Source organism: Dendrobates tinctorius, unplaced genomic scaffold (genome assembly GCF_039654945.1).
Source record: "Dendrobates tinctorius isolate UK_male_01 unplaced genomic scaffold, ASM3965494v1 ptg000029l, whole genome shotgun sequence".
Taxonomy (NCBI): domain Eukaryota; kingdom Metazoa; phylum Chordata; class Amphibia; order Anura; family Dendrobatidae; genus Dendrobates; species Dendrobates tinctorius.
In genome coordinates, this window is record NW_027361697.1 from 34,845,809 (window position 1) to 34,868,491 (window position 22,683).

Consider the following 22,683-nt stretch of genomic DNA (forward strand, 5'->3'; position numbering starts at 1 on the left):
TTGCTTTTAAAAAAGCAGTTTGCGGAGCATTGGGTAAACAGCAATGCCAGCGTGTCAGGAAGCCTTAAAAGGCAGCCCAACAACCAACACCACTGATACACCACAATATAGCCTCCCCTTGCACTGCACACACAGTGACTTGTGTGTTGTGCAGGCCAAATCGCTAGCAGCAGAAGCAGTTCTTTTGTCTTCTTCCCTGCCTAACGCTCTCCCTACAGAATCAGCAGCAACCTCTCCCTATACTAAGATCGGCAGAAGTAAGATGACGGTCGGCGTGCACGCCCTTTTATACCCCCTGTGACGCCCACCAAAGCAAGCCAATCACTTGCATGCCCTTCTGAAAGATGGTGGTGACCCGTGCCTAGGTCATCACGTTGCCCACAGTGTCCGTGGATCCTGATTGGCTGAAAAAGAGCGCAAAACAAACTTTTGAAACGCGACTTTGGCGCGTAAGTCGCCGACCTCGTGGCTGACCTCATCCTAGGGTCGGGTTTCGTTTCATGAAACCCGACTTTGCCAAAAGTCGGCGACTTTTGAATTTTTTCGACCCGTTTCGCTCAACTCTAGTGCTGATACTAGCACTTCAAAGGCTCAGTTTACAGCAGGCGGAAAAATTAGATAATTCATTTAGTTAAAAGCACTATGTAACACCGAGTAGCATCCTTTCTGACCAAAGTCTGTAGTGCAGGTATAACTTCTGTGGCTTCTTGTCTCTGCATACATCCGCAGTCACTCACAACTTACTGGGAAACATAGGCCTTGTCATCTCCACTTAGATCACACTGTTCTTCCAATCTGTCACCTGAGCCCAGATTTCTGTATGCAGGATTTCCCTTGAATGACCCGCAATGTTCAGAAAGGGAATCTTTATAGTCTGTGCTTTTATTGGACTATAACAAGACATGAGGAGCTCTTTGGTCACATGACCATGTTTGACAGCTCAGGAACAGTGGACGAAGCTTTCTTTGTGAAACGTGCATTGGGTGTGGTGGGCACCTGGATATCTGTACTTCGGTAAATATGCATGGATTTACTTTATTTACATTCTTGCAATAATCTGGGTTGATCATGTGTACTATGGTTATGGTTTGTATTGCATAACATTATGTCCTGTGACTTGTTATACAATTTTATGGGTTATTACATGTGGATATGTCCTTTATTTTCTCACTGATGATTTAGTTTGTCCATTAGCGCTTGCACTGTATCTTACTTGGACTGTTTTTTTGTTCCAAATATTCATGATATGTATCCCCCAGGAGTATGCAGTATATATATATATATATATATATATATATATATATATATATATATATATATATATATATATTATGGTGTAGTGACCACTGTGTCCACTAGGGGGTGCTGTTTAGATGTCCCAGGAGAGTGGATGAATGGCAAGATACTGAATGACCGTTATGTATCTCAAGGTGGGTGGCCTTGAGATGGAGATTTATGTGTGTGTTAATCAGCAGTGATTCTGCTGAGGTGCTGGCTCAATGCGTCAGGGACTAGATACCTACAAACCCACCCAGGGGGTGTGTTTAATAACGCTATTGTAAAGTGTATATGTGTGTGTGAAGGACCTGTGATGAGGTCATAGTCATGTGACCTGGTGGGCGTGGCTATGGACCATATAATGTGGCCAGGGTAGGTCACATGGGGTGAATGCTGGGACCTGGTTGGTCCAGTGTGGAAGGTCCCATCTGAGTGAGATGGGGCTGCCTTCTGACAGCAAGTTAACGCTGTGCTAATGGCTGCACGTGCCTGATAGTTTCCTGGAGGGTATGGATGTCTGCAGTATGCTAAAGGAACCATGAGTGACCCTGATGTGTGTGAGATAACAGAGGCTAGAAAGCCTGTGTATGCATAACCTGTATGACTACAGAGTAACAGAGCTGAACTCTGTCACGGACGCTATGCTGTATATGAACTTTATGTTGCTGTTATGGGTTTATGCTGCTGAATAAACCACATGGACTGTTATGTCTTTATGGAAAACCTGTGCCGGATCTGATTTTGTGGCTGCTGAGCGAGTATCCCCTATTTGAATGACAGCGCTACCTTACAATTGGTGGAGAATTGCAAAGGGCAATATTGTAGCCTTGTTGCTGGGAGCAACGGAAGAGGACTGCAGAGTTCGGTGGCTAAGGGCAACGCTGTTCAGGAGGGCTGACGGTTGTGGAAGCCGTGTGATGTGCTACTGACCAGCCATGTGTGTGAGCAGAGCCTGTGACGGCCTGCAATTGGGGAAGCCACTGTCTGGCTGTGGTTTTGGAACCATGGGGCGGCCTAGTGAGGTAAGGCACTATCCGGATCGGTGAGCCCAGTGCGGCCACTTCCACAGGAGGAGAAAGAGACTTGTAGGATACCTCTGCGGTAGAGGGGTCCGAGAACCTGCGCGGCAAGCAGGTGACGGTCGTGAAAACCGTGTTATACTGACCGGGGTCAGTGAGAAAGACTGGTGATTGCTATAGGGTGCCTCTGTGGAGAAGAGGTATCCGAGGACCTGTGTGGCCGACACAGGTAACGGACGGGTGTTCGTGTTGTACTGACCTGAGTCAGTGTGAAAGACTGTGTACCTGGAGGGTTCAGTGAGCAAGGTCCTGGAGGGTCAGTGTTGGGAGGTTCTGGGAGAAGAATCGGATCCCTGGAGCACGTGGTATGACCTTGGACCTGGTGAGGCGTGAGTGTTGGGCAGTCTCAGGAGGAGATGGATGACCTGAAGAGCACCCGCTAAGCCCCTGAACCTGGTGAGGCCAGTGTGTTGGGAAACCCTGGGAGGAGGGCCACTCCCTGAATAGCACCCGGTGCGCCCTGTGTATTGGATGGTCTCAGGCGGAGACGGAACGTCCTGAATAGCACACAGACAGGACACATGAGTTTTGTGTGGTGTGTTGGTGTGGCCGGTGTGTTGGGAAACCCTGGGAGGAGGGTCACTCCCTGAATAGCACCCGGTGCGCCCTGCATGTTGGACAGTCTCATGCGGAGACGGAACGTCCTGAATAGCACACAGAAAGGACACGTGAGTTTTTTGTGTGGTGTTTTTTTTTCTTTTCTCAACTCAGCCTACGGTGGCTCAGTGGGAGTCAAGAAGGTGACAAGCGGCTTCCTGTAACTCGGCGGGGTTACAAAGGGGACAAGCGGCTTCCGGTAACTTGCCAGGGTTACGAAGGGGACAAGCAGCTTCCTGTAACTCAGCCGGGTTATGAAGAGGACGCCAGCAACCGGTGGTGTCGGTGATCGGTGACAGCAGGAGCTGTGGTGGTGCCAACAAAGACTTGTGTGGTATTGTAAAAGAGACAAACTGTGTTGTGTGAACTGTGGTCTAAGGAGACCGGTATAACAGACATGGGGAAATCCCGAAAGGGGCGGTGGCCCAAATCGGGGTAGTAGCCCAAAAGGGGGTGGAGTCCCAGAAGGGGGTGGTGTCCCAAATTGGGGTGGTAGCCCAAAAGGGGGTGGAGTCCCAGAAGGGGGCGGGGGTGGTAACCCCAAAAGAAGTGGTGTCCCAGAGGGGGGCGGTGATCCAAATTGGGGTGGTAGCCCAAAAAGGGGTGGAGTCCCAGAGGGGGGCAGTAACCCAAATCGAGGTGGTCCAGAAAGGGGCCGGTGTGTCAAAAGAGGAACAGCAATGTTCGTGTATGTTGTTTTCTGAATGTGGAATATTCTTTCCGGATAATGACGGGCCACAGGTGTGTACCGTAATGCTGCACCGAGAAGGAGTCTCGGGTCGGCTGGACTCAAAGTGTCAGGTGACTCTGACAGGATCTCCTCTCACTTTCTGTCTGACCGAGGGAATGGTCCAGGTTCGCTGTAATGTAAACATGGGGTCACGGTGAACTATACGGTAGACAGAGTGATGTTTGAGGGGCCCATAGGTGGTGAGTGCCAAGGGGGCGGGATACCACGGGACTTAGTCTATGCCTTGGAGAGGGGCCAGGATTTTGTCGTGTTTGATGACATATGGCAGGAGGTTGGAGACGTTTCTACTGTTGGGCTAACAGATATTGAGACGGTGACTGCTCCTGACGTGGACAGGTTAGAGGTAGAATTGACCGGAAGAAGAAGTACATCTGCCCAACTTACGGACCTGACGTCTCGTGATATGACGAATCGTGGGCTAGGAGATGAGACAACTGGGGGGAAAACACGGTTAGTGGGTAACTGGAAGAATTACTCGACAGGCCGGGGTGACTCAGACTCTGGGGGTGACTGTGGCTCTGAGAGAGAAAGAGAGCACAGAATAGAAGGGCTAGAGAAGGAAGTCTCTGAGCTCAGAGGTGACCTGTCAACGTGGCAAAACGTGAACAAGACGCTTAGGGAAGAGATGGAAGAACATCTCGAACAAGAAAGAGTCCTGAGACAAATGGCCGAGCACAGGGTGGAGGAGCTCGAGAAAGAAGTCTTGGAGCTCAAAGAAACTGTAAGTGGTCTTCTGCGGGAGAAGAACCTTGACAGTCATGAACAGCGGCCGGCTCCGACTGGTGATGGAACTGAGCTGCTGGTGCCCGTCTTGGCAGACGGTCATGAAGAGATGAGATCTTGTGAAGTTGGGGAGCTAAGAACTGAAGAAGACAGTCACCTGGTCGGGTCAACTGTAGTGAGGGAAGTGTTATGAATGAGTCACCGTAGGAGGCAAAAACAGAAATGCTAGCTAAGTCCAGAAAACCAGAGAAGTTGGCAGCTATCGGATTGCAGACCCCTGAACCTATCAACAACAACTAGCAGTAGCCGTGGGGGGTTCCTACGATGCCTTAGACCCCTCGATCACAGCCTGAGAACTGCCTAGCCTAAAGACAGAAAGGGAAATCTAAACTGCCCCAGAGCAGACCCCCAAAGCAATAGGCAGCCCCCAACAAATAATGACGGTGAAGCAAGAAGAAAAAACACTAACACAGATAGAAAGATAGACTGAGCAAATTATGGGGCCCAAGCTAACTAGATAGGACAGGATAGGAAAGCTGCTGTCTGCAATCCGCGAAAAACCCTATCAAAATAACAGACTGACAGGGAAAAAGGCCCTGAAGACGCTAGGCTTCAAAAAGACTATGTCAGTACTCAGGTATTTTCTGAAGACAGAGCAAACCGACAAAAAAGGAATTCAGCTCACCCCAGCAGGGAATGGCAGAATCCAGAAAAGCAAGGCAAACTAAAACCAAAACACAAATGCAAAAAAGCAAAGCAGAAAACTTAGCTTTTGAGGAGCAGGAATCAGACTGGTCTCCTAGAATTCCACAGAGAAATCACCAGCGAGGCAGAAGGGCGTCGGCTGCCTTATATCCAGTCAGAGATCCCCGTTGCCCAGTCATCCTCTCCCAGCTCAGGTGCTTGGTAATCAGCCTCACTACCTTCCTTCACCAGAAGAGGGTGTTCATCAGACCTCAATGGTGAAGGGGAAAATGAACTCATAACAGGGAAGTGTCCGTGGTAAAGCCAGAGCCTCCTGCCCAGGAAGAGAGCAAGGCCACGACCTTCAAGTTTGTGATTTATGTACCAAAAGACATGCAAGAGACCTGTGCTGAGGAAGGTGTGCATGAGGCTTTCAAAGAGGCGGTCAAAGCGTGTAAGGTGCACTGGGCGCCTGAGACTCGGCAGTTGGTGATAATGTCAGCCAGGGAAGACACAGTAAAGTGGGTGGCTGTCCTGAAAAACATGCATCTGCAGTGTCTCCATGTCAAGCAGTTGGTTAGGCGGAGAAATATGAAAGCTGCTCGACACCTAGAGTTAGCAAGAGAGGCTATGGATCGGTTGGGTTTGCGGAAAGATGTAGTTCCGGTTCGCAAAGGTCTGATTGGGAGAATCATTGGAAGATTCGGGAAGGTAATGCAAGACCTTGTAAATAGCTCTGGTGTGGTGAGGGTGAGGATCCCTCCTGATGATGAAGACCAGGTATCCAGTGAAGTGGGTAGGATCCCCATCATGGTGGTTGGCTGAGAAACTTTCGGATGCTCTTGGAGTATCGAGTGGGGTACCTGCAAGAGATTGAGCAGTTGAGGCTGGACCGTCAGCGAATCAATAAAGAGGTTCGGAACACCAGGTGGTGGCCGCCTCCAACCCAACAAGTTGTAAGGACCCGAAGGGTTCCACCAAGAAGTGACAGGGCAGATGGCCAAAGAATGTCAGCAAGTGGTAGTTCGACTGGCAGGATGACGTTGAGAGACATTAGTTCCTGTGAGACGCTGAATGGGTCAGACTCAGGCCAGACAGTAGGCCCAACTAAGACTGATGACCGTACCAACCGGGGGGAGCTGGTCGGGGAACGGAACAAACAGGGAGAGGAATGTGGTGACTAGACAGTGTCTGATGATGCAGACAGACTGTAACTGGAGGGCCAAAGATCAGGGCCGATATTCTGACCGCTGAGGCGGGGGAGGCCTAATGTAGAGATGAGGCCGTATGATAGATGGAGACGGTTCTCTCGACCTGTGGGGCAAGGTGTAATGAGTGCGCAGTCTCGAGATCCTGGTGTAATGTTGTGTGTTCAACCCCACAAGTTTGAACAGAGGGGGGAGGTATGTGGTGTAGTGACCACTGTGTCCACTAGGGGGCGTTGTTTGGATGTCCCAGGAGAGTGGATGAATGGCAAGATACTGAATGACCATTATGTATCTCAAGGTGGGTGGCCTTGAGATGGAGATTTATTTGTGTGTTAATCAGCAGTGATACTGCTGAGGTGCTGGTTCAAGGTGTCAGGGACTACTTACCTACCAACCCACCCAGGGGGTGTGTTTAATAACGCTATTGTAAAGTGTATATGTGTGTGTGTGAACGACCTGTGATGAGGTCATAGTCATGTGACCCGGTGGGCGTGGCTATGGACCATTTAATGTGGCCAGGGTACGTCACATGGGGTGAATGCTGGGACCTGGTTGGTCCAGTGTGGAAGGTCCCATCTGAGTGAGATGGGGCTGCCTTCTGACAGCAAGTGAATGCTGTGTTAATGGCTGCACGTGCCTGATAGTACCCCTGAGGGAATGGACGTCTGCAGTATGCTAAAGGAACCATGAGTGACCCTGACGTGGGTGAGATAACTGAGGCTAGAAAGCCTGTGTATGCATAACCTGTATGACTACAGAGTAACAGATATATATATATATATATATATATATATATATATATATATACTGTATATGCCTTGAGAAAGTATTCGGCTCCCTGGAACTTTTCAACCCTTTCCCACATATCGTGCTTCAAACATAAAGATACCAAATGTAAATTTTTGGTGAAGAATCAACAATTGTGAAGTTGAACAAAATTTATTGGTTATTTTAAATTTTTGTGGAAATTCAAAAACTGAAAAGTGGGTCATGCAATATTAGTCGGCCCCTTTAACTTACCATATATACTCGTGTATAAGCCGAGATTTTCAGCCCATTTTTTTGGGCTGAAAGCCCCCCTCTTGGCTTATATGCGAGTCATATACGGGGGTGGGCGGGGGAGGGGGAGCAGAGGTGTCAGAGATCATACTCGCCTCTCCTGGCACTTCTCTGCAGCCCCTGCTTCTTCCTCTGCCGTCTGCTTCCTGCATTCAGCGGTCACATGGAACCGCTCATTAAACTCATGAATATGCGCATATTTATGAGTTTAATGAGCCGTACCACATGACCATCTGAATGCAGGAAGCAGACGGCAGAGGACAAGCAGGGGCTACCGCTGCAGAGAAGACCGTGCACCATGAGAGGAGAGTATGACAGGGACAGAGTAATATTCACCTGTCCCCGTTCCAAGTCGTGCACCGCTGTGTCTCCGGATCCTCCTGCGGTGACGGAAGAGGGCGCGATGACGTAGTCAGTGTGCGCCCTCTGCTGTCACTGCAGAGACCCGGGAGACAGAGTGGTGGATGGCAATGGAACAGGGACAGGTGAATATCGCCGGTGCTGGGGGCTCAGGACACCGGTACCTGTCCCCCAGCCACGGAGAGGTGAGTATGTCATTTTTTTTATTGCAGCAGCAGTGGCAGCAGCAAATAAGGGGTATATATGGAGCATTAACCCTTGTGCAGCAGCATATGAGGGGGATTTATGGGGCAGCATTAACCCTTGTGCAGCAGCATATGAGGGGTATTTATGGGACAGCATTAACCCTTGTGCAGCAGCATATGAGGGGTATTTATGGGGCAGCATTAACCCTTGTGCAGCAGCATATGAGGGGTATTTATGGGGCAGCATTAACCCTTGTGCAGCAGCATATGAGGGGTATTAATGGGGCAGCATTAACCCTTGTGCAGCAGCATATGAGGGGTATTAATGGGGCAGCATTAACCCTTGTGCAGCAGCATATGAGGGGTATTTATGGGGCAGCATTAACCCTTGTGCAGCAGCATATGAGGGGTATTTATGGTTTATGGGACAGCATTAACCCTTGTGCAGCAGCATATGAGGGGTATTTATGGGGCAGCATTAACCCTTGTGCAGCAGCATATGAGGGGTATTTATGGGGCAGCATTAACCCTTGTGCAGCAGCATATGAGGGGTATTAATGGAGCAGCATTAACCCTTGTGCAGCAGCATATGAGGGGTATTTATGGGGCAGCATTAACCCTTGTGCAGCAGCATATGAGGGGTATTTATGGTTTATGGGACAGCATTAACCCTTGTGCAGCAGCATATGGGGGGTATTTATGGGGCAGCATTAATCCTTGTGCAGCAGCATATTATGAGGGTATTTATGGAGCATCTTATGGGGCAGCATTAACCCTTGTGCAGCAGCATATGGGGGTATTTATGGAGCATCTTCTTGGGCCAGCTTAACCCTTGTGCAGCAGCATATGGGGGGATTTTATCTATGGAGCATCTTCTTGGACCACCATTTAACCCTAGGCTTATACACGAGTCAATAAGTTTTCCCAGTTTTTTATGGAAAAACTAGGAGAGTCGGCTTATACACGGGTCGGCTTATACACGAGTATATATGGTAATACTTTGTTGTGTCACCTTTTGCTGCGATTACAGCTGCAAGTCACTTGGGGTATGTCTCTATCAGTTTTGTACATTGAGAGACTGAAATTCTTGCCCATTCTTCCTTGGCAAACAGCTCGAGCTCAGTGAGGTTTGATGAAGATCATTTGTGAACAGCAGTTTTCAGCTCTTTCCACAGATTGTCGATTGGATTGAAGGCAGGACTTTGACTTGGATATGTTTATTTGTGAATCATTCCATTGTAGATTTTGCTTTATGTTTGGGATCATTGTCTTGTTGGAAGACAAATCTCCGTCCCAGTCTCTGGTCTTTTGCAGACTCCAACAGGTTTTCTTCAAGAATGGTCCTGTATTTGGCTCCATCTATCTTCCCATCAGTTTTAACCATCTTCCCTGTCCCTGCTGAAGAAAAGCAGGCCCAAAGCATGATGCTGCCACCACCATGTTTGACAGTGGGGATGGTGTGTTCAGGGTGATGAGCTGTGTTGCCTTTGCAACAAACATATCATTTGGCAATGGTTGTCAAAAAGTTTGTTTTTGGTTCCATCTGACCAGAGCACCTTCTTCCACATGTTTGGTGTGTCTCCCGGGTGGCTTGTTGCAAACGTTAAACGACACTTTTTATGAATATCTTTGAGAAATGGCTTTCTTCTTTCCACTCTTCCATAAAGGCCAGATTTGTCCAGTGTACGACTGATTGTTGTCCTATGGACAGACTGTCCCACCTCAGTTGTAGATCTCTGCAGTTCATCCAGAGTGATCATGGGCCTCTTGGCTGCATCTCTGATCAGTCTTCTCCTTGTTTGAGATGAAAGTTTAGAGGGAAGGCCGGGTCTTGGTAGATTTGCAGTGGCATGATACGCCTTCCATTTCAGTATGATCACTTGCACAGTGCTCCTTGGGATGTTTAAAGTTTTGGAAATCATTTTGTATCCAAATCCAGCTTTAAACTTCACAACAGTATCACGGACCTGCCTGTTGTGTTCCTTGGTCTTCATGATGCTCTCTGTGCTTCAAACAGAACCCTGAGACTATAACAGAGCAGGTGCATTTATACGGAGACTTGATTACACACAGGTGGATTATATTTATCATCATTAGGCATTTAGGACAACATTGGATCATTCAGAGATCCACAATGAACTTCTGGAGTGAGCTTGCTGCACTGAAAGTAATGGGGCCGACTAATATTGTATGCCCCACTTTTCAGTTTTTGAATTTCCACTAAATTTTAAAATGACCAATAAATTTCATTCAACTTCACAATTGTGTTCCACTTGTTGATTCTTCACCAAAAATTTACATTTGGTACCTTTATGTTTGAAGCATGATATGTGGGAAAAGGTTGAAAAGTTCCAGGGAGCGAATACTTTCGCAAGTCACTGTATATATTTATATTTATGCTGATCAATGGATTATTATATCCAGGTGTACCCACCCTTGTTCCTGTATTTGTTTTTCCTGCTATTTATTATTTATTATGAACTAGATGGTGGCCCGATTCTAACGCATCAGGTATTCTAGAATATGGCCAGCGAGAGACTGTCGTTCAAAAGATGGTCCAGGACAATCCACCACGATCGGCGATCTCACAGCGGGGGCCTGGTCGCTGCTGCGTGTCACACTGAGGCTAAGTACCCACGTTGCAGAAATGCTGTGGAAATTTCAGCAGCATTTCCGCAACTCCCGCCGTGGGAAAAACGCATGCGAATTCGCATGCGTTTTCCTGCGGAAAACATGTGTTTTTCATGTGATTTTCGTGTGCAGAATTCAAGCGCATTCCAAGCGATTTGAAGCATCACTTGGAATCTGATTGGCAGGTTGGTCACACTTGTCAAGCATAGTGTTTGACAATTGTGATCAACTTTTTACTATTGATGCTACCTATGCAGCATCAATAGTAAAAGATAGAATGTAAAAAATAATTTAAAAAAAATTAAAAAAAGGTTATTCTCACCTTCCGACGTCCCCTGATCTCCTCTCCACGCTCCCGGCATCTTCCGGTCCCACTAATGCTTAGCGCGAAGCACCGGAGATGACTCTCGCGAGAGCGCTACTTCGTCAGCGGTCTTTCGCGCAAAGCATTACTGGGACTGGAAGATGCTGGGCGCGTGGTGAGAGGAGGGAAAGAGTCTGGGGGCCGTCGGAAGATGAGTATATCACTATTTTTATTTTAATTCTATTTTTTACAGGTTTATTGTACCGAGGGCCTGGAAGAGAGTCTCCTCTCACCTGGATCCTGGGTACCATCCACACATTGAGCGCTGCGCTGGTCATCTCCTGGCTGCATCGCCGCTGACCTCCGTGTGGCAGGAGATGACCCGCGGCAACCGTCGGGAGATCATCAGCTAGCGCTGCAGATCTCCCGATGGTAGCGGTGGCGTGCGTGTTTCAAATTCCTCGCCAATTCGCGGCCGGACTGCGCCTGTTGCTGATTGGTTGCTGCCGGCCGCGACCAATCAGCGATGCGGGATTTCCGTTACAAATAGACAGACAGAATTACATGATTATATAGTAGATTATTTTGTATATTTTTTATTGTTTCAATAAATGATATATTTTTTAGCCCTTTTTTTGTAAAGTTTTTTCATCATGGTGAGCTCCGGAACAGGGCAGAATGTTAACAGTATGCAAATTATGAACTTTCTTCATTATAATCTGCGTGCCCGGAAAACCCCTTTTAAAGACGTGACCTTGGGACCTTTTTCCTGATGACTGTTGTTTTCAATTTTCAGACCACTAATTCTTATAGAAAATATACCCTATCAAATAATGAACTGCAGAAAGATTAATAGTACAGTAGTATAAAGCAGATTCCTAATATTTTAGTTTGTTTATCCAAACTGGAGATGCAAATAAAAACTGGAAAAAGTCAACACTGAAATTGTTCTATTCACCAACACTATATGTACATTTTTTCTAACATAAAATAGTTACCTATAGAAAGAAAATAAAGCATGAAATTCCAATTTGTGACTTGTTATCCCAACTGAGAGAATAATTTACATAATAATCTTGTACATGGATGGTTACACAATCAAGGTTTTCTCTCTTTACTTATACCAATTTTTCTTACTTTTTTTGTACTGCTATTTGTATCTAATAGTGCCATCAGTGTTTGGTTTACAGAATCAATCAAGATAATGACAATGCATAATTTAATCTAACTTCTGTGTATACTACTTTTACAACTCTTAGTTACATACAATGACTCCATTACATCCTGGTTAGTTTATGACATCATATTAATTTAAATACTTTATAGTTGTCTAAGAATATAGTTTGTTAAATATTTTCAAGGAAGACTAGGACAGTCTACTAGGACTGTTAAGGTGGATTACTAGGGGTTAACTGTGGAATAGTAAAAGCTACACAGTACACATTTTACTGTACCTGTACACATTGTAGCATTTAATGGTACCTGTTTGATACTTGATTTACTTACTTTTTGTTGTTCTTGGTGAAGATGAAGTTTTCTTTTGTGATAAACTTTAAGTGGAATTAGTAGAACCTGGACAGGATATTAATCTGCTTCTAGTTCTGTACTTTGCAGCCTGCCAGGATTTTTTTTCATAGGTCTTGCAAAACAACATTTTCAGACTCCACCCTGTATCAAGAAAGGGGATCTCAAATTTTCAGTTAAAGTCATATGTTTTAAGGGTAACACACTTAAGACAGGTGCAATATGAAAATACTGATATATGGGACTATAGATTCTAGCAAAACTTTTCAAGTTGAGAGCTGACTTTTGAGCACACTGAATATTTCGGAAACATCATCAGCAAACTCATTTACTGTTCGATACTCATTCGAGCATCAGGGTGCTAGAGATGCACATTACTCGGCGCGTACTGTATTTATGAATGCTCGAACGCGAGCTTGTGTCTCCACCCCACATGTTTGGCGCTTGATAGACAGCCAATAAATATGCAGGGATTGCCTGCCATTCACTGTAATGCCGTTGCCATGTTGGTAGTGGCACTACTGTGATTGGCTATCTGCATATCATCATTAAGTCTATATAAGACCTGAAACGCTATGCTCAGCACAGTGTACCAATGGAAATAAGAAGAGCAAGGAGAGGTGCTGAGCTAGTGACAGGGTTTTAGCTGCGTATAGGCAGGGATTAGACACCATTTATATTTATTTCAATATGCCGTTTAAACTGCGTGAGTTGTGCATCAAAAACAAACAGCCAGACTTGGTTGGTTAGCAAAAGCGTAGCTATAAAGCGCAAGCCATGAAATAAGTCCGTCTGTGGTGTGCAAATTTTCCTGCGATAGTAATCCTGCAAAGTTTTTTCAGCAGGAAAATATTATACGCCATTTACACTGTGCTAGTTGTGCGTCAAAAGCATATAGCCAGACTTATTTGGTTAGTAAGAGCATTGCCATATTGCTACTGCAGTGTAACAAGTCCATCTGAGGTGGGCAAATTTTCCTGCAGTACTAATCCTGCAAAGTTTTCTCAACAGGGGTATATCATACATAATTTCAAATGGGCAAGGCATGTGGTAAGTATCATGCTGCTGCAATGCAGGTAGGTGCAGGCTCCATTAGGTGGAAGCAGGAGTGCACCTAAACAGAGCAGGCCTGCAGTGCAGCAGTGAGGCTACCATGGTTGGCAGTAGAATAGTCAAACAAGCTGGGTCAAATCCTAGACTCTAGCATAGTAACAAAGGAATAAGCAAACTCACGGTCAGAGAAGCCAGGGAATCGGTAATGGTCAGGAGCGGAAGGGAAACACTGAGTCAAGATGGTAATAGGGGAAAACAGAGACACGGATTCAGACAGAAAACGCAGCAAAATAAATCATCACAATCATAGTCAGCAACAGCAGCTCTAGGCAAAAGCTATAACTGACATTGCCTGCAGGAATCAGCGGTGATAAACAGCCCTGAACCCAGAGTGAGGCTAGGAAAGGTTAACTCTTGACATGACCAGACAGGAAAAAAGGGAAAACAGGACCCAAAACCCAATCTGGATCATGACAGTAAGGGACAAGTAAGTGGATGTGATACTGATGGTTAGTGCAGAGACCAAGGCTGTTGGAAAGGTGGAACTGTGACTACTGTAGGAGTAAAACAAACACATCATGTTGACAGCTTCCTGTCCCACTTTGTAGGGGTGTGTGTAACACCACTCTTGAATCCAGACCAATATGAAAAGGTTGTTGGTAAAGTTGAGCGACTTTTGGTTTTTTAGGGTCGAGTTTCGTTTCGTGAAACCCGACTTTTCCAAAAGTCGGGTCGAGCAAGATCGGCCGATTATAGGGAAAAGTCGGGGTCGTCCGGAAGCATGAAACCCAATGTAAGTCAATGGGGAATAAAAGTCGGCAGTGAGAGGCGGACAGGAAACACACCTACAGTGCCCATTTGAATGCCAAAAGCATCAATTCTTCTTACTTAAGCTTGTCAACCTTAATTAACTTCATAATACAACTTACGCACTGAAAAATGGGGGTTATTTGGCTAAAGTTGTGAGGGGGTAGGGCTGGCTCCAGGTTTTCATGTGCCCTGGGCGAAAGAGCGCCCCTTTAACACATACCACAACTCATCATGCTCCGATACGGCAGAAAAATAGCGGTATAGTACAATGAAAAATACTTCACTTTTTACATCTCATGACGAGGCCCATCTATTTCTCCATACAGAATCATTGGTCCCATATAATGTTTGAAACAGTATATGATGATCTCCACATAATGCTACAGTATATATTGGTCCCCATGGATGAAGCTCCACTGTCTTATGGGCCCAAATAATGCTCCAAACATAATGGGCCCCATTTCTAATGCTCTAGTGTATAATGGGCCCTGTAAATGCTGCTCCAGTGTCTGATGTCCACCTTTGGAATGTTCCAGTGTATGGTGGGCCCCATCTATCATTCTCCAGAGTATAGTGCTCCCCAAAAATTGCTGTCCCAACATTGAAAACAATCAAATAAGTCTCCTCGCTAGGGAATCCCTGTACTAGTCTGGACTCCTCGTCGTCCCCATCTTCCATCTCACTGCACAGTATTTCAACCTTGCAAGTGCTGTGATCCTGAGCAAGCAGGGGGGGCCCACTCGTTGGCGACGGCACTGGCACAGGGCCCCTGATAGTACGGTGGTGTGTCTGATGGCGGGTGGGCCGAACCTGCACTTTCATCTGCAGCTTCCTCTTTGTCACCGTGTAAGATGGAACTGTATATGGGAAGGGTAACCTGAGTTTCATCAGGGTCAGATTCAGGCCGTGTAGCGTGCGAGGGGAATGTAGAGGTCTGGGTCAATGTACCAGCAGATTCATCTAGCAGTGGCTGGGCATCAGTGCACTTGTGTCGCTCCCAGGAGTACGGTCGCCACAGTGGCATTACCTTCCTCCTAGGGAGTGTGATGTCATGCTTGGGAGCAACGAAGGATCTCTCTAGCAGGTTAACTGATTGGGCGGCGTTATTCCCACGAGTCATGACCCTCCAAACAGCGTTCATGAAGGCAAAGTGTTTGTTTTACGTGGGCAGTATGGTTGCAAAGCTGAACCTTAAAGGAATGTCCAGAAGGGCACCACCAGGAGTGGAGCCTACGGTTAAATTCGACTCCACCTGGGAAACCTCAACCATGCCAGCTACAGAAAAGATGCACACATTGCAAGCTTAATTCCGTTAACGAACGAGACTCCATCATGCCCCGCGGTCCGAGTCCGGCTTACTAGAGGGACACGTGAGGCTCTGGCACATGAGATTGGCCAATAACTGGTGTGTCATGCCCTTACATGTCCGTGGCTGCATGTGCGCTACACTGAAAAGGCCAGCGTTTGTCGCTTACAGGTGCAGATAACCCGCTGAACAACGTTAGTGATGGGGATCACTGATTACAATTATTACCCGCGAACAATGATTTCCCAGTAAGTGCAGGTCAACCGCAGTTCCGGAATTAGGCCTAACCGTCATTCCTGAAAAAATGAAAAACTTACGTATGCAAACCACAGGTGCTGTAGCTTGCTTAACAGCTCGCCAGCCGTTCTCACGCCCAGTATGGATTACACGTGATTGCACAAAGGTGAGAAAGGGTACCGTATCCCCGGATGACATGTATGGATAGCGTACACATTCAAAATATATGTCTATACATCAGGAGGCAGGCTCAGACGGTGTTAGGCCCAGTATGGATTGCACGTGATTGCACAAAGGTTAGAAAGGGTACCGTATCCCCGGATAACATGTATGGATAGCGTACACATTCAAAATATATGTCTATACATCAGGAGGCAGGCTCAGACGGTGTTAGGCCCAGTATGGCTTGCACGTGATTGCACAAAGGTGAGAAAGGGTACCGTATCCCCGGATAACATGTATGGATAGCGTACACATTCAAAATATATGTCTATACATCAGGAGGCAGGCTCAGACGGTGTTAGGCCCAGTATGGCTTGCACGTGATTGCACAAAGGTGAGAAAGGGTACCGTATCCCTGGATAACATGTATGGATAGCGTACACATTCAAAATATATGTCTATACATCAGGAGGCAGGTTCAGACGGTGTTAGGCCCAGTATGGATTGCATGTGATTGCACAAAGGTGAGAAAGGGTACCGTATCCCCGGATAACATGTATGGATAGCGTACACATTCAAAATATATGTCTATACATCAGGAGGCAGGCTCAGACGGTGTTAGGCCCAGTATGGCTTGCACGTGATTGCACAAAGGTGAGAAAGGGTACCGTATCCCCGGATAACATATATGGATAGCGTACACATTCAAAATATATGTCTATACATCAGGAGGCAGGCTCAGACGGTGTTAGGCCCAGTATGGATTGCACGTGATTGCACAAAGGTGAGAAAGGGTACCGTATCCCCGGATAACATGTATGGATAGCGTACACATTCAAAATATATGTCTATACATCAGGAGGCAGGCTCAGACGGTGTCAGGCACAGTATGGATTTGACGGCCCAGACTACACAGCGGAGGAGCAGGGAGAGGTAAAGATTGCAAATGCTGGGGCCCTGCCCAAGCAAGGGGGGCCCACTCGTGGGCGTCGGTACTGGCACTGGGCCCCTCATAGTACGGCGGTGTGTCTGACGGCGGGTGTGCACCACCACCGTCAGAGACACTTGATTGCACTATGAGGGACCCTGTGCCAGTGCCCGCGCCCAAGAGTCAGCCTACCCACCTGTCCAGGGCAACGGCACTCGCACGGTGTCGTGCGCCAGGTGGTGACCCCGGCCATGGGGGGGGGAGGCAGCACAGTTAGGGAGTTTTAGAAAGTGGCATATGTTGATGTTGGACATTCAGCTGATGCAAAAGGCGAAATAGGTCAAGTCCCAGGAAGAGGTGGACCAAAGCAAGCCATTTTTCTGTCACCCTATGTGTCATCAGGGGAAGGTGGGACAAAATCCTTGGAAACCCATGCATGGTTCATTTTAATGAAGGTTAGATCATCCACATTTTGGGTTGACAGACGGGTCCTTTTTTCTGTCAGGATTGATCCAGCTGCACTGAAGACTCTTTCCGATAGCACACTTGCAGCTGGGCAAGCGAGCTACTGTAAGGCATATTGTGCCAATTCAGGCCAGGTGTCCAGTTTAGCGGCCCAATAGTCAAAGGGGAATGACCTGTGTGGGAGAACATCGATATGGGAGGAAAAGTAGTTTGTAACCATAGTTGACAACTGCTGTCTCCTGTCACTTTCCATCGATGCAGTATTACCAGTTGTGTGAGCGGTACTTGAAAAATCAGTCCACAACATTGTCATGAAACCCCTGTCTCCAACGCCACTTCTGCTGTGTGCACCATGAACACCTCTGCCAAGCTTCCCCCGGCCCGTACGACTCGTGTGAGAACCATCACCGCTGCTGTGTGCTGGGAATGCCTCAAGCAACCGATTTACCAAAGTTGCTTGTTTATTAGCCAATATTAGGTCAAGGTTCTCCTGTGGCATGATGTTTTGTAATTTGCCTTTATAGCGTGGATCCAGGATGCTGGCCAACCAGTAGTCGTCATCGTTCATCATTTTAGCAATGCGGGGGTCCCTTTTTAGGATCTGCAAGGCATAATCTGACATGTGGGCCAATGTTCCCAGTGTCAATGATGCACTGCGAGTGCTGGTTGGAGGAGCACTTTCTGGCAAATCCACATCCCTCCAGTCACGCACAAACCCTGTACCAGACCTTGCCACGCCAACATTTTCACTTGCCCCTCGAGATGCATCCTCCTCCCCTAAGTAATCATCCCCATCATCATCCTCCTCTTCTTCCTCCACCTCGTCCAGGAGAGGTCCCTGAGCAGACAATGGCTGAATGTCATCAAGGATTCCCTCCTCCTCTTCCTCCTCATCAACATTGGCTGCAGACGCCTGCTCCTTAAGGTGCGTCAAAGTTTGCATGAGCAGACGCATAAGTGGGATGCTCATGCTTAGGATGGCGTCGTCTGCGCTTACCAGCCGTGTGCATTCCTCAAAACACTGAAGGACTTTACAGAGGTCTTTCAGCTTCGACCACTGCACACCTGTCAACCCCATGTCTGCTCTCAAAGTGTCTGGCCGTGTATCCTCCCACAAATGCATTATGGCCTGCCTCTGCTCGCACAGCCGCTCCACCATGTGCAGGGTGGAGTTCCACCTTGTTGCAATGTCGATAATGAGGCGGTGGTTGGGAAGGTGGAGCAATCGCTGCAGCTTCTGCATACGAACGGAGTGTACAGGCGACCGGCGGATGTGCGCGCACAGTCTTTGCACCTTCTGGAGCAGGGCTGATAACTCCGGATAATTTTTGAGGAAGCACTGCACCACCAGGTTCAAGGTGTGAGCCAAGCAAGGTATGTGGCTGAGTTTTGAAAGGGCTATGGCTGCCACAAAATTACGGCCGTTATCACTAACTACCTTGCCTGCCTCAAGATGTACACTGCCCAGCCATGACTCAGTTTGTCGCTTCAAGTACTCGGCCAGCACCTCGGCGGTGTGTCTGTCGCCCAAACACATCATCTGCAACACAGCCTGCTGACGCTTTCCACTAGCTGCTCGATTGGGGGACACCTCGTGTGCAACAGTGGCAGCTGCAGATGGAGTGCTCGTACGACTGCGCTCTGTGGACGAGCTTTCGCTTCTGGAGGAGGAGGAGGAGGGTCGAACACCTACAGCCAACTGTTTCCTATACCGTGGGCTAGGCAGCACTGTCCCACCACCGCTGTACCCTGTGGACCCTGCATCCACCAAATTAACCCAGTGCGCAGTGATGGACACGTAACGGCCCTGGCCATGCCGACTGGACCATGCATCAGTTGTGAGGTGCACCTTTCCACTCACTGACTGCTTGAGTGCATGGACAATGCGGTCTTTTACATGATGGTGGAGGGCTGGGATGGCTTTGCGAGAGAAGAAGTGGCGACTGGGTAGGTCATAGCATGGTACTGCATAGGCCATGAGTTCGCGGAAAGCTGCGCTTTCCACCAACCGATAGGGCATCATCTCAAATGAGATTAGTTTGGCAATGTGGGCGTTCAAACCCAGTGTACGCGGATGAGAGACTGAGTACTTTCTTGACCTACTCATAGCGTCTGGGAGGGTGAGCTGGACTTGAGAGCTGCATATGGTGGAAGTAGCGGTGGACAGGGCAGACTGAGAGAGGGTTGATGATGGTGATGGAGTTGGTGTTCTTTCTGATGGCCTAGATTCAGTATTTCGTTGATATAACAGTGGGATTCCCTGACTGCTGTGGCCTTGCAACGACACCTCAACATTTGCTGCTGTGCTAACCGGTGGGCTTACAGTGGGGGAAACAATGTAGCGTTGCTGACTACCTTCTTTGTGATCAGTTGCACATGTGGCACTTGAGGTTTGGTGTTGTGTCCACGCTTGCAAGTGCATGGTGGTTAAATGTCTAAGCATGCAACTGGTATTCAAATTTTTCAGATTTTTCCCTCGGCTAAAGGTCTTTGCGCACTTCTTACAGATAACCTTGGCCTGATCATGAGGATTTTGTTGAAAAAAGTGCCACACTGCACTCTTCCTACTTTGGCAGACATTTTGCGGCCTAGCACGCTGTGATGTTTTGACCCTCTGGACAAGCTGTCCAGCAACTCTTTTGATTTTTGGAACCTGTCTTTGGAGTGCTCCGGGCCTGCCAGATAACAGCTGTTGCGATGTCGATGTCTGCTGTGCATGCTCCTCATCTGAGCTATTGGAAGCAGCACCCTCTTCCCCCAATGGATGCCAATCTGGGTCAACAACTGGGTCATCCATCACCTCCTCTTCAATGTCATGTGCACCTTCCTCTGTGTCACCGTGTATGGTGGTATAGTGTGCGGGAAGGGGCACCTGAGTCTCATCAGGGTCAGAATCTGGCTCTGTACACTGCGAGGACAATGTAGTGCTCTGAGTGAATGTACCAGCAGAATCATCTATCAGCGGCTGTGCATCAGTGCACTCCATGTCAGATTCATCTTGGCCTGGGTAATTCACCATTTCACTTGATAATCCAGGCATGGTATGTGAAAACAGCTCCATGGAGTAATCAGTAGTATGGCCTGCGTCATCCTTCAATCTTGGTTGGGGTGAAGGACACAAGGAAAGGTGTGGTTCATGAACATGAGCCTCCAATGACGACTCAGTGCTTTTACTTTTTACAACTTCAGAAGAGGAGGCGATAGAGCTGGAGGCTGAGTCAGCAATGTAAGACAAAACTTTTTCCTGATGCTCTGGCTTTAAAAGCGGTTTGCCAACTCCTAGAAAACTAAGCCTTCGAAGCCTTATGGAGCCAGACGATGACGCAGGCTCAACACCTCCTGCATTCGGTCCTATTTTGCTCTAGCCACTACCATCAGATCCACCACCAACACCATCATTACCAGCTGCCAACCCCCGCCCAATTCCACGGCCTCTTCCACCAGCCTTCCTCATTTTTTGTAGAAATGTAGACAAAATCCAACGAACTATATAGTAATGTAAAACAAGGTACAAGGTGTCTATAGGACAGGGGAGATTTTGAATTTCTGCACACACTTGTAGACACTGGACACTTATGGATTGTGTGAGGCCCACTGAATATCAGAGCGCTATGTCACAGGCTCGATGGCACAGGTGTGAAAAAAGTGACTACAGGATAAGGGAGATTTTGAATTTCTGCACACACTAGTGGACACTGGACACTTTTGGATTGTGTGAGGCCCACTGAATATCAGAGCGCTATGTCACAGGCTCGATGGCACAGGTGTGAAAAAAATGACTACAGGATCACAGAGATTTTGAATTTCTGCACACACTAGTGGACACTGGACACTTTTGGATTGTGTGAGGCCCACTGAATATCCAAGCGCTATGTCACAGGCTCGATGGCACAGGTGTGAAAAAAGTGACTACAGGATAAGGGAGATTTTGAATTTCTGCACACACTAGTGGACACTGGACACTTTTGGATTGTGTGAGGCCCACTGAATATCAGAGCGCTATGTCACAGGCTTGATGGCACAGGTGTGAAAAAAGTGACTACAGGATAAGGGAGATTTTGAATTTCTGCACACACTAGTGGACACTGGACACTTTTAGATTGTGTGAGGCCCACTGAATATCAGAGTGCTATGTCACAGGCTTGATGGCACAGGTGTGAAAAAAGTGACTACAGGATTACAGAAATTTTGAATTTCTGCACACACTTGTGGACACTGGACACTTATGGATTGTGTGAGGCCCACTGAATATCAGAGCGCTATGTCACAGGCAGAAATTGGCTAGTGTATCACAAACTACAAGGTGTATGTAGAATTGGGCAGAATAGGAATCTCCCTAGACTGTAGGTCTGTAAGAACGGAACAAGTCCTCCACTTATCCTTCCACAGTGACACACAGATAGCTTCACTGTGGCCGTGATAACAGCCGTTACACGGTACTGAGAGGAGCGTGCACGTACACGGCTGTCCGGTGTACGTAAAATTGTCAAGCTCCGTGTTTTTTAAGTATACGGACTGACACACGCTGTCTCTCTATAGTTTTGAATGTGATCAAACAGCAAATATATTTAACTGTTTGAAAGCTAGACAGAACTAGTAGGTGCAGGTCTGTAAGAACGGAACATGTCCTCGACTTATTCTCACAGAGTGACACACAGATAGCTTCACTGTGGCTGTGATAACAGCCGTTACACGGTACTGTGTGAGGAGCGTACACCGCTGTATGGTGTGAAAAAATGCACGCTCAGTACCTCAGCAGGACAAAAAAAAAATTGGGATTGCTTTTAAAAAAGCAGTTTGCAGAGCAGTGGGTAAACAGCAATGCAGCTGTCAGGAAGCCTTAGAAGGCAGCCTAACAACCAACACCGCTGATCCACCACAATATAGCCTCCCCTTGCACTGCACACACAGTGACTGGTGTGTTGTACAGGCAAAATCGCTAGCAGCAGAAGCAGTTTTTTTTCTTCTTCCCTGCCTAACGCTCTCCCTACAGAATCAGCAGCAGCAACCTCTCCCTATGCTAAGATCGGCAGAAGTAAGATGGCGGTCGGCGTGCACGCCCTTTTATAACCCCTGTGACGCCCACCAAAGCAAGCCAATCACTTGCATGCCCTTTTGAAAGATGGTGGTGACCCCTGCCTATGTCATCACGTTGCCCACAGTGTCCGTGGATCCTGATTGGCTGAAAAAGAGCGCAAAACAAACTTTTGAAACGCGACTTTGGCGCGTAAGTCGCCGACCTCGTGGCCCACCTCATCCTAGGGTCGGGTTTCGTTTCATGAAACCCGACTTTGCCAAAAGTCGGCGACTTTTGAAATTTTTCGACCCATTTCGCTCAA

At 47.5% G+C, this 22,683-nt stretch overlaps 1 protein-coding gene and 1 long non-coding RNA gene across 4 annotated transcripts in view; one reads left to right on the forward strand and one right to left on the reverse strand.

Moving 5' to 3' along the window:
* The window catches only part of LOC141085919 (flavin-containing monooxygenase 3-like), a 124,377-nt gene extending 111,881 nt beyond the window's left edge, over positions 1-12,496 (reverse strand). For all 3 annotated transcript variants that reach the window (XM_073571553.1, XM_073571551.1, XM_073571552.1), the window contains exon 1: positions 12,366-12,496. The gene's annotated coding sequence lies outside the window, so the exon portion shown is untranslated. The remainder of the gene's footprint in view (positions 1-12,365) is intronic.
* The window catches only part of LOC141085920 (uncharacterized), a 148,213-nt gene that overhangs the window by 60,440 nt on the left and 65,090 nt on the right, over positions 1-22,683 (forward strand). The window lies entirely within an intron of this gene.